Raw genomic sequence first — 13,316 nt, forward strand, 5'->3', positions numbered from 1 at the left:
CACAAATCCCCCTGAGATGGATAGATGCAATATATTCATCCCCTATTTGACAAATGAAACCAAGACCCAAAGAGGAGAAAAACTAAGATTCCACAGACCTGAAGCGTGAACCCGGATCCCAGGACTCCCGGGAAGCGTGCTTTCCACTCAACCATTTGGCCTCCTCCGCCAACTATAACAATTGATAACTGTATCTGAATGTAATTCAGCTAAAGTCAATAAAACACAGAGAGATCTCAGCCAATGACTTCTTAGGAGCAGAACTAATGGTTTATAATAAAAACTACAGGTCATAAAGTGTATGAACTCTGAAATTTTGTTTGATGAAAGAATAAAATAGATATGGAAAATAATATCAAGCGTAAGTATTCCAGAGGTGGTTTGGTCAATCTGCCTTTCTCCAAGCATCCACAAAGTCCTACTAATGTTATTAAACTCCATGACCAAGAAGCCAACACAAATAACCAAAACATTCATTTTTGCATGATTATTTTATTTCAAATGTCAATGACATGAATGATTGTCTTTAAAATGGCCCAGTTAGTCAGTTTAAGCCAATATTTGCTGGTACTTTTATTTAATTTCCAAAACAATAAGAGTATTTTGCCCTCTGGAGTGTTTCTAATAAAGATAGAGGTATTTTAGAAATAAATCAATATTTTGTACTTACATAAAACCTTTCACCTGAGAAGCATGGCACATCTTGGTTTTAACTTTTTTATTGCACTGACCTCTGCTTATTTTGGCCAATGAGAAATGCTCTTCTCACTTGACCAAAAGAGAAACCGAAGTCCAGGACTTGTCTAATGAAACAATACGTTAATGACAGTTCTTGGAACGAGAATCAGTACATTTGATTTTCAAGGTTTAAACAGATTTTTGATGCCAGGATATAACCCTTGTCCAACATGAAAGGTAACCTTCCCACCCCAGGGGCCAAAGACACCAGAGAAGTTGGTAGTCTTATGACATTTAGGAAAGAGTCTTTCTTTTTCATTATATGATCCCATACCTTTATAGCTCCAAAATAATGATTTCAAGGTACTTGACATAAGGGAGATACCCCCACGGCTTAGGAAAAAATTCTTAGCAGATGCTCACTGACTCTAATTTTCTATTTTCACCAAAGAGCTTACTGCTGATTAGGAGAATGTCACCACAGATGGAAACAGGAGGAAGGGCTGGCCTGGAAAGAAAGACAATGAATCTTGATTTGAACAAGGTCCCTCCTGACCAACTCCTTTCCCTTCCATGTAGCCCCTTTAAAATTCTTCTGCCTCCAACCCCTTCCCTTTCTTTCCCTTCCTTTCCTGAGAAAAAGTCAGTCTAAAGCCAGTAGATGCCCATGCAGGAGGGTGGGGAGCAGAGTTACCCAATCTGAGAAAGCAACAAAGGCATCCACACCAGGTGTCAGGGCAGCAGGGGCCATCAGAGTCTGAGCAGGGGAGGGGAGCGCCTGTGTAGGGTAGAAGTGTGGGGCTGTCATAGGGGATCAGATTACAAGTGTATGTTATGAGGGCTGCTTAATGTAGAATGTCAGAATGTGAGGAGTAAAGAGAGTGTCCGTGCAGGAGTGGCCAGCATGAGGCATCAGAACCCAAGAAGGATGAGGAGGGGTAACTATGTAGGGGTACCCCAGCGCAGGGCATAAGCCTGAACAGTGCGGGAAGGGAGTCTATGCTGGGGAGCAGCCCAGGGGTACTGAGCCCAGCAAAGCAAGGAGGACACACACAGCAGGAATGAGATGTCAGTGGTAACAGTGGCAATGAGAGATTGGATACATACATGGGGTGGATATAGATACATATATATATATACACCCCACATACGTAAAAGGGGGTTTCTCAGTGTCAAAAAAGGACAGAACAAATATAGAAAGAGGGGAAACTAGCATAAAATCCTGTGTGGTTGGATTTGAGTTGAAAATGATGATAGATGATGAACGGATGGATGGCTGGATGGATAGAGAGAGAGAGAGAGAGAGAGAGAGAGCATATGGCAGCTAATTAGTACCCACTAATTTATGTTCCCAAATTCACTTAAACTTTTTTGAATATTTAGGCTATAAGGAGAACGTGATGTAATAGAAAGGATGCGGTTTTTACATTCAGGTTGAAGGAATATCTGGGTTCAAAATTATCTCAACCACAGAGTGATTTTACGTAATCGTGGTAAAGGCTGAGGGGCAGAAAGTGAACAAACTGCGGACTGTCTTTGAGTTCCTTTAAGACAGTGCTTCTGAACCAGGGGCAATTCCCCCGGCCCTGCCCAGGGACATTTGAAGACAAGGGCCTTTAGAGAAGAGATTAAGTTAAAATGAGATCATTAGGGTGGGCCCTAATCTAATCTGACTGATGTCCCTATAAAAAGAGGGAATTTGGACACAAGAAAGACACCCGGGATGTTCTCACACAGAGAAAAGACCATGTGAGGACACAGCAAGAGTACAGCATCTGCCAGCCAAGGAGAGAGGCTTCAGAAGAAACCAAACCTGATCTTGGCCTTCCAGCCTCCAGAACTGTGAGAAACAAATTCCTATTGTTGAAGCCACATGGCCTGTGGTATTTTGTTATGGCGGCCTCAGTAAACTCATGCAAGTTTCCAGCCCAAAATGTCGATAGTGCCAAGGTTGAGAAACTCTGGTTTATGATACAGTCTGGTTTATGAGGAGAGCTTTTGTGGGTACGAAAGACAACCTGGCTAATATCCACCATGAGAACAGCAAACAAGACGAGATGGGGAGATGGGCTGGCCTCCCCATAAGAACTAGAAAAGTGATTCAGTGGAGAAAATCACTCCCTTGACTGTACATGCTAATGGGCCAAAGCAGTTAACACTTTCTCTTCTGGGCTGTAAAGCCACTCAGCAAATGATTAAAAAGATAAGATCAGTCTGATTTGGGCTAAGTATGTTTTGACTTCTTTGATTTTTTTTTTTTCTTGCTATAAAACTAAATTTGGAACACCCAAGAATTTGATTCCTAAATGCATTTGCTCAAAACATTTTCACCCAGAACGCTAAGGAAGTCCATCCAGGGCTTAATCCCAAAGTGACTTTCTCTTGGTTTAAAAGGAGGAAGGCATCTTTCTTTTCTTTCTTTCTTTTTTTTTTTTTTTGAGGAAGATTAGCCCTGAGCTAACATCCGCCACCAATCCTCCTCTTTTTGCTGAGGAAGGCTGGCCCTGAGCTAACATATGTGCCCGTCTTCCTCTGCTTTATATGTGGGATGCCTGCCACAGCATAGCTTGTCAAGTGGTGCGTATGTCCGCACCCAGGATCCGAACCGGTGAACCCTGGGCCACCGAAATGGAATGTGTGCACTTAACCACTATGTCACCAGGCCGGGCCCAGCATCTTTCTTGATCCAATATATTTATTAGAGCTTTCATGAAAGTTCAAATGTATGATACAATTTAATTGTTCTCTTTGTTGGCACAAAAATAAATCAACATGGATGGTAAAGACTCAACTAAAAACTAAAACTATAAAACTCCTGGAAAAATACATAGGAGAAAATCTTTCTGACCTTCACTTAGGCAAAGATTTCTTATTCAGGACACAAAAATTACCAAGCACATAAGAAAAAAATTATCAAACTCCAGAAAAATTTTAAAGTTTTGCTCTTTAAAAGGCTCCATTAAGAAAACTGAAAGGTGAAGCAAGCCCTTGAGGCTAGAAGAAAATATTTTTTATATATATATCTGACCAAGGACTTGCATCCAGAATATAAAAGAACTCTTATAACTCAAGAAGAAAAAGCAAACCACCCCCATAAATGGTCAGAATATTTGAACATGGAGAAAGAAGATACATTAATGATCAATAAACACATAAAAATTCTCACCAGTATTAGTCATCAATAAAATCAAAATTAAAACTATAATGAGATATCACTTCATACTCACTAGATTAGCTAAAATTAAAAAGATTGACATTACCAAGTGTCAGCAAGTATGGAGCAACTGAAACCCATACACTGGCGATAAGAGTCTAAGATGGTGCAGCCACTTTGGAAAAGAGTTTGGCTCTTCCTTGTAAAGTTAGCCAACACTTCCCCTAAGACCAACTCTTCTACTTTTAAGTATTTACCCAAAAGGAAAGAAAACATATGTCCACAAAAACACTTCACATGTTTTCCTGGCAACTTGATTTACAATAGCAAAAACTCAACACAACCCAAATGTTCATGAGCAGACAATGCCATAAACACATCATGGTTTATTCATCCAATGAACCACTACTCAGCAACAAGAAAGAACAGGCTGCTGATACACACAGTAATGTGAATGAATCTCATTGACACGCTGAGTGATGAAAGCCAACACAAAAAACTACACCGTATGATTCTCCTCTGAAATTTTAGAGCAGATAAAACCAACTGAAGGTGATAGAATCCATTCAGTGTCTACCTGTGGTGGGGTCAGGAGGACTGACTGCAGAGGAGCACAGGGGAGCTTTCTGAATGATAGAAAGTCACCCTGTCTTGATTGGGGAGGTAGTTACAAGATTGCCTACATGTGTCAAAACTCATTTAACTGGATACTTAAAATGGGTGCATTTTATTGCACATAAGTTAAACTTCAATAAAGTTTATTTTTAAAATATAGAAAAGTAAATGTGTAGAGTTGTATATGTTTATATGTGACCACTGAAAGTAACTGTGAACAGCAACACCCCAAATCAACGAGCACGTAGTACCCAGATCATGGTGTTTAACCACAATTCTCCATTAAGAGTCACATTGGCAAAATGGTTGATTTCAGATTGGGAAAGAGAAAATACAAAATGAACCTGGAATATCTTGTGATAGGAACTCAGGAAGAACTCAAAGAACAAAGGACCACGTCAAAAGGATAACGAAGCTAGCTTGACGGGACTCCCAGTGGCCAACTATGGGAGAATCTGAGTATCAAATTCGTTATGATAGTAACAGGTTATCACTCATTGAACTAAATAGGAAAACTAAATAGGATATAAATAAATAAATGAGTAAATGGAAAGTGATGAGGAAAGAGATATTTATATAGATTTAATGTATCATTCCACAAAATGTTCTCTAATTACAAAGGGGAAAGTGTGATGTTGCAATGGAGATGCGTGAATGCAGATACAACTTAATTCAAGCCATCAAAGTTAAACATCACTAGTAGTGAAATGGGTTGAAAATATGTGCCTCCACTAGGGTTTATGGGAAGACTGTATCACTCTGTGACATCGCTGCTGAGGATGCATAACCTGAATCCATTCCTAGAGGTGCTACCATATGCTCATGTCAACTTGAATTTTTGCAGATATGGAAATGCAGCAAAAATGTCAGCTGTCTCCTGGGCCAGCAGATACCCCATACTCAGTGCACAGCATTGGACAATGCTTCTCACTGCATCCCTCACCCCTTCCTGTCTACAGGACCTCTCTAATCCATCACCTCAATCAATCCAATTACTGATCATTTTTATATTTTTAGATATGCTGCACATTTTTTTAATTAGAGCACTTCCCACCTCAGTATTTGGATAAAAACAGAGAACAACATGGATATCGGTGGAAGATTTTATGTGGTGACTAACTTCATCTCTTTTAAAATATCAGGTCTCTGTCAAGTGTAAAGCCTCCGTCGGACAGCGGATTATAAGCATCTGGCACCCAATGGCCTGTGACTCAGGTATTGGCTGACATTTCAGTCTCTGAACTCATCTAGCAAGTGGCCTCTAAATTATCACTTCTTCTAAGCCTCTGAAGGATGGAACTGTATGGCAGCACCTGGAGGCTGGGAGCGTAACCCAAGGTCTCTGGCCGCTGAAGCTCTGCAGGAAACTCAGCCACCTGGAGGCCAGTGCGAAATGACAGTGGCAACTGCAGTCACAGAGAGAAGAAATGTTTCTTTCCTGCCTAGACTGCAGGGCCTGCTGGGCACTGGCCACTTGTGACGAGAGGAGAATTCAATTCATAACCTCACTGTGTTCCTTGGGCGGCTCACGCATACTTGCTGACTTCTGTAAGGGCTGCTGGTAGCTCAACTTCTCAGCCCGTTGTCCTTATTTGAGCAAAGAACACCAAATCCCACTTTTAACATCCCTAGTAAGAGAAAATTCAATCCTTTGGTCTCTGGGTTGCTCTGTAGACCCGGAAGCAGTGATCAGACCTGGGAAAATAGCTCTCCCTGGCAGAGCAAAGGCTGCGACAGAAAGAAATATACCATTTGATTTTAAGCCCCAAAATGTCCCTAAATGTTTAAACATTCCATCTCTGCTAATCTACTCTAGAAATAAGCGATGGAAGGAAGTACCTAAGACTAAAGTGAGCCCTCTGCCACAGAGCCCAGCTAAGTCACTACTGTAGGAGCCAGGTCTAATGTCTCAGTGTAAATCTAAGAACACTCTGTGTCATTGTTCCACTGTCCTTTAAATGAAATATATGCCATTTGACTATTATTCATGCATCAGGGTGTGTTTATAATAGTTATATTCCAATATAGGCTCATTTCAGAACTAGGAAGTCCCTGGAACAGACTTCCTGCTCCTTCCAGGATTATTGGGAGGAGAGCTCTGACTTTATGGTCCCCTGCTTCATTCACTTGTCCCCACATGGTGAGATGGCAGGAATGTGCCTCCATTGCCCCCCACCCTCCGCCCAACTGAGCAGTAGACTTATTTACAACTGAAGGCCTCATGATTAATAGTCCCGAATACACAAGGACCCTTGAAAATCTATTAAAAATGGGTAAGTTCAGGGAAAAGGAAATATAACTGGCCAAAAATGTATTAAAAGAACTAAACCGACCTAATAATTAAGGAAATGCAAATTAGAGCAATGACATAATTTTTCACCAATGAGAATGGTAAAAATAATTTATTCAATGATAACATTAATTGGTAAGGATGTGAGAAAATAGGCAGTGAGAATGAAGCTAGTAAAATCTCCTTGAGGGACAATTTGATATTATCTTTTAAAAATATAGAATGCATATGCCCTTTAACCTAGCCCTTCCAGTTTTAGAAGTTTATGCTATAGTTAAACTCTCATATCCATACACTGATATATATACTTATATGCATGCATGTATGGAATATGTATATACACACATGCTAATTGCAGTTGTAATTTAAAAAAATTTTAAAGCAGCCTAAATGCTCATCAATAAGAAACATGTTAAACATAATATAGAGTCATCTATATGTTATACTATATACATGGGATACTGGCCCTGTCCTACGTTAGAAAGCTGTGCCACCATGAAAAGACCAGAGTAGATCTGAAAGGAATAGTCTCTCAGGTGCATCAAGACAAAGAACATATTCGGGTAAACACTGGATGTCTATGTGTCTATACATACACCTATATAAGTTTGCATAAGTACAGAATATATTTCGAAAGATCCACAAGAAACTCTTTATAGTGGATGCCTTGGTAAAGGAGAAAGGGGTCTGAAATGAGAGGAGAGCTTCCCTTGGTCATAATACACTCTTTTGAACTATTTGAATTTTTGTCATGTATGTGCAGTAATTCTTCAATGAAAGAAAATACCTTAGTCGTTGACATTTTTAAAAGAAAATGTATGAAATCTAGCGATTTTGCCACAGTGACATGTGATTCAAGCCTCCGTGGCTCATATGAAGCTGTAGAGAAGGGAGACAATTCCTCTCCCCTCTAGGTCCTTCTGGCCGGCCTAAGAATTACATTGATGCGAGACAGAATGACAGGAAAAAAATCAAGGTTTAACAACATGTGTACAGAAGAGAAACCCAGCTTCTCTCCCTTTCCTGGAGGACGGGGTGGGGGGCTGAAAGTTCTAACCCTCTAATCAGGGGATTGGTTCCCCTGGGAACCAGCCCCCAAACGTAGGGGCTTTCCAAAAATCACCTCATTAACAGAACTCGTGTGTGGTTGAAAGGGGCTTGTTCTGAATAAGAGAAGACACCGTCATTGCTCTATCACTTAGGAAAGTATAAGGGCTTTAGGAGCTCTGTACCAGGAACAGGGACGAAGACCGAATACTCTTACTGTATTTTCTTATTGTAACTCACAACCTCACAGTGCTCTTATAAGAAGAGACGCCAGAGCTTGCTCTCTGGCTCTCTCTCTCTGTTTGACCTGTGAGGATACAATGAGAAGACGGCCATGGGCAAAGCAGGAAGCAGGATGTCAGCAGACACTGGATCTGCCTATGCCTTGATTAGATTTCCTAGCTTCCGGAACTGTGAGAAGTAAGTTTCTGTGGTTTAAGGCACCCAATCTGTGGGATTATCTTACAGCAGGCTGAACTGACGAAGACACGCTCGAAATTTAATGTACTCAAGATCATCTGCATCGTCTTCCCTCCTTCATTTTGTTTCAACTCACTTTCCTGCTCCCCGAGATGACAAAATTATTTTCTAAAAGATTCAGTGTCTAGAATCCTCTCTGGCTCCTCTCTCTCTTTCACTCTCCGTGTGCGATGACTCTCCAAACACTGTTGCTTTCTTCCTGTTACAGTTCCTATTGCCAAATAACAAATTAATCTAAAAATTGGTGACATGAAACAATAATCATTCATTTTGCTCACAGTTATGTGGGTCAGGAATTCATGAATGGCCCGCCTGGGCAGTTCTCATTTGGGGTTCCTCATATAGTGGCAATGGGACATCAGTTGATGCGACAGTTGTCTGAAGGCTTAACCGGCCTGGATGTCCAAGACAGCTTGCACGTATGTCTTGCAGGTGATGGTGTCCATCTACCAAAGTCCCTATATGTGTTCCCTCCAGCAAGGTGGATGCGGGGTAGTCCGATTTCCTACAGGGGAGCAAGTTTCCTTCACAGCAAGCATCCCAGAAGCACCAGATGGAAGCCAATGGCCTTTTCTGACGTAGTTTAAGTCTTTAGCCAGTTGTTGAACATTGACTAGAAGACAGCTGACTTAGCTCTTCTTGCTTTGCTGGCTATGTCTGAGTACATGTTGAAAAATGCTTTGAAAAACCATAGCACTTCATAAAAGTAAGAAAATTGTAAAAAAAAAAAAAAAATAACGATTATAGAAGAAATAGGTCTTATCCTTGTGACCAGATAATTTATCAATGAGTGTTTTGATCTTGTGTTTTTCCTCTCCTTTTACATCATGGTAGCAGTCTTCTTGTCCTGTGATTCAGGGACACTATGGGCTAAAGCGAAATGTTCCAACAGTTTCCCCCCCATCTTTTGTTTTCAAAAGACTAGACTTTTTGAGAAAATTATGCTAGAGGATAAAGAGAAACAAAAAAAACCAGTGCCTTTTGCAGGGCAAGTAGGGCACAGGGGAAAAAGAAATGTAAATGGTGAGCCCCTACTTCTCACTCTCTTAGAGTTTTCCAAGGATTTCAGACAGGCTACTGCAGTGTACGTCAGGAGCTGGTGAACTAAGCCTGCGGGCTTCTGCCTGTTTCTGTAAATGAAGCTTTTTCGGAACACGACCACCTCGATTCATCAGTGTGTTGTCTGTGGCTGCTCTTGAGCAACCAGGGCAGAGTTGAGTGGTCATGACAGAGACCAACAGCCTGCAGCATGTTTACTAAGGGAAAATTTTACTCTTGGCCTATGTGAATGGCGCCCCCTAGAATCGAGTACTACCAACTCTGCACAACCACGTGGGAGCCCTGAAACCACAGATCCCTGCCAGGACTCTCGTCCCTGCTGAGGCAGGAGAGCCAACTCAAACGACATGTGACCTTCAGGGCAACATCTTAGTGGGAATGAAACAGGACACATTTTACAAGAGGGAAAAATCATAATTCACATACAAATGTAACATGAGTACATCAAGGATTTCATTTAACTCAATAATTTATAAGGGAACCAGTAAGATATATAACAATCAGTTCAAATGGAAATTTGACTTCCAGAGATTTATATTCTCTATCAAACAAAACTAATTTGCATTGCCATGAACAGGAACCATTTGCTTAGCTATGCCCAGGAAACATTTGGGTTATTATTCATGCTCTACAAGTTAACATCTATCTCTATGGAGCTGTCAAATAACCTAGTCAAAGACAACCGACAGCAGAGACGACCCACAGGGACAAGCCAGTCAGAATGCCTACTAAACTACACAGTCTTGCACAATTTTCCCTGTGGGACCAAAGACCACAGACAAACCCCACAAATATTTTGCTTTTTTATAATCCTTGGGCCTTCCCATGACCCCAAGGAAGCTGGATAATGACTGAGATTAAATTATCTGCCAATCAGGTATCTGGGTCTCAGATTCAGATTCTTTGATTTAAAGAAAATAACGTATGTTGGTATTTCTTGGACCTCTGAGTTTCTGGAAGAAAATTCCTGTCTGTTGTATTTGAGCTCATTGCTTGCCTCGGTCCCCCTGTCGATCTACTTCTGTTTTCTTAGCCCTGACGCTGGGCGAGTGGGTGACTGGTAAATATTTGCTAAACAAATAGAAAGAATGCTAAGGAACAAGAGAAAATTGGATATTTCACGTAGTTAAATAAAACTTCATTGTTGGGGGGACTCTCGAAGTGCGGACTATCTCATACGTGTACTTAGCAATTTCTCATGGAGGTTCACTAAATGCTGTGTGAGAGAAACAAGAAGAATCCGACACAGAAACCCAGAGGTTGCATACCAAGCGTTGGATCTGCCTGTTTTCTAAGAAAATTGATAGAAAGAGCCTCAAGCAGAAAATTATTTTTTCTTGTAGGAAAAAAGTTGTGCTTCACTGGAAAACCATGCATTGTCTAGGCCCTAGAACACTGCAGGACTCTCTGATCCTAGTCTTTTCCGGCCTTGAGCTCTTCTGCAACTCTGTAAATCAAAGATAAGTAGTAACAGTGCAAAATAACTCTTGTCTGTTGACATGCAAATTGTGCCCTGCCCGGTAGAGGTTCAATTAATGTCCTGTCTCCTCGTGTTCAAAAACCAACTTTGCCTCCATTTGCACATTCACTTCAATATTCCTGATTTATAAATGCACCATTTCTTCAGATTCTCTTTTAAACCAGGTATGACATCTGCCTGGTTCCCTCACTGGTTAATGAGCAGAATAAAATCTCTAACATCTGCTCATTTTTATCTCCATGAGAGTCATGATTTTAACCATTTTTGAAATTTACCTTTTAACACTCTTCAAAATAATCTCAGTTTTAGGAGAAAGTGAATATTCAACTCAAAACACAGGAGGAAAAACAATTAAAAACAGAAAGTGGAAAGGGGACCCCGCGCTGTCAGAATTAATCGGAAGTTGAGTTTGGAGTGACTGTTGGCGAGCTGTAAGGATACATTGAAACATTTCCTCGGGTAACACAGGATGCAAGCCCTCCAGGGTAGGAACGGTATTCAGGTACTACTCTGAAAATTGCCGGTAAATCTACTGCTTTAATTATTTACCCCAGTGCCTTCATCAAAATGTTGAGAGGAGTCTAATCCAAGTCAATTTCCTTTTTCTTCTATTTACATTTATTTCTTACTTTCTTAGTGTGTTAAATATCAGTGCAAAAATCACACTAGTGTTAGCTGTGTGACCCTTGGAGGGCTCTGGCATCCTCTTTGAGCCCAAGGAGGCGTCTCCTCGCGGCTTTCCCAGGTGAGTCACTAGAACAGGCCGCTTCCTCCAGGACCGCTGACGTAAGCTTCCTCCGAAGGCAGAAATGAGTAGGACAGCCTCAAGTGTAGGTCACAAGGATCTTATTAAGTCGACTGAATTGGACACAGATATCTATCACTTTTCGCCTCTGGGACACAATTGCACTTTAATTCTCTGTGAGACCAAGAGAGCATCTCCAGGGACCACACTGGGAGAGCTTCCTTCTAAATCATAACGTTGGGCTCTATGGAAAATAAACCACACCCTGGGAGAGAGATGCTCATTTAGTAAATAAACGCAGTCTCTCCTCAGACACGAAGCTTTCGTTTGGGGAAGAGAAAACTTCAGAATTGAATATGTAGGAAAATAAAAAAAGACGTAACTGGTGATTTCCTTGGAGGTTTTGTCAGACTCTAAAACAACACGTGGTGTGCAAGAAAACGCCAAGTGTTCCCTGGAATACAGAAACGACAGTCCCGGTCGGCTGCTTCTTTATAAAGCTGCATTCGTGGGGGAAGTTCCAGGCTTTCACCAGCAGAGGGAATACTGTCCTAGGAAAAAACGCGAATCTCCTTATGCCATGTTTTTCACCATAATTCTTCCGTGACGTAAGCCAGAGACGGATGTTTCTTCCCCGTCTTTCTCATTTACAGAGTGTTTAAGGCAGGGCCATGCTCTAGTGTGCCCACTGCGTAGCTGTTTTGCAGGAGCAGAAAGGAGCACGTGGGACATCGTGCTACCAGAGGAGAGTCATCCGAGAGCGGTCAGGAGCCACGCGGGGCTGGCGAGAGAGGCAAAGGGAAGGGGGCTCCCCTCACCCACGCACCACCCGCTCCTTCGGCAGGTCCCCCAGGCTAAGGCTTATTCTCCACTCTCCGTGGCTCCTCACCGGCTCCTCCCTGTGGGAGATAAATAGCCATTCTCAGTCAACAGAGAGCTCGAATGCATGGACATTCATGATTTGTCCTTCAGGAACTATGGATTTTAAAATGTCTCACTGTCTTCCACTGACTATCACCATAATTTTATGGCTTTCTTTTCCAGCATTTCTGACACTGCAAAAGGTTAAGAAACTGGTTTCATGAAGAGGAGCTGCATCCTGCAGTGTCCTACACAGGAGGGGTCACAGGGTGAAGGAATGTGAGCATCCATGTTCCCAGGAGTCACCAGGACCGAAAAGCGCCCTGCCGATATCCCAGAGCGGGTACTGGAGAGTGAACTTGGAGCCGAGGCGATAAACTGATAGGTGTATTTTATGAATAAGAACCTGTATGTAATTAAACAGAGAACGTGATGATTCTCAAAAAAAAATTTTGTATTCCCAAAGTTCTAAAATCAAGATCCTCTCCAGGTACTAATAAATAGATTCTTGGACTGGATGGACCCTCACTGACCATTAAGATTCTGGAGTTAGGGAGCCGAGTAGGAAGGCCCATCGCAGCAGCTGGATGAATGGGCCCCGCTGTGCTTGTGTAATATCTGCTGTCATGATAACAGCGCAGGGCGGTTATTAAAATCCCCGGATTGCACATCAGGGAGGCTCCTGGGGTTCGGGGACTGTTAAGTCCATGGTGATAGAGCTGGAAAATATCTCACCCCAGAAAAGTTAAAAAGGGCTTCCAAATATTTTAGCACTTATTTCTGTTTTTTTATGAGAATTGAAGACTCTAAACACGGGGGGATAAAATGACCCAGGACCAAAGGCACAGAGGACAACACCCTCCAGAGGGAAGCGGGTAGGTGGGAGCGCTGCGGGGCAGGCAGAAGC

The 13,316-nt window shown here is 41.9% G+C and overlaps 1 long non-coding RNA gene across 1 annotated transcript; it reads left to right on the forward strand.

The window, feature by feature from the left end:
• Nucleotides 1–12,193: 12,193 nt before the first annotated feature.
• Nucleotides 12,194–12,927, forward strand: LOC138918937 (uncharacterized). The gene is made up of 2 exons (XR_011428706.1): nt 12,194–12,311; nt 12,593–12,927. It is a non-coding gene; the product is annotated as an uncharacterized lncRNA (long non-coding RNA).
• The last annotated feature ends 389 nt before the right edge of the window (nt 12,928–13,316 follow it).

The sequence above is a fragment of the Equus caballus genome, chromosome 19 (assembly GCF_041296265.1).
Source record: "Equus caballus isolate H_3958 breed thoroughbred chromosome 19, TB-T2T, whole genome shotgun sequence".
Lineage (NCBI taxonomy): Eukaryota > Metazoa > Chordata > Mammalia > Perissodactyla > Equidae > Equus > Equus caballus.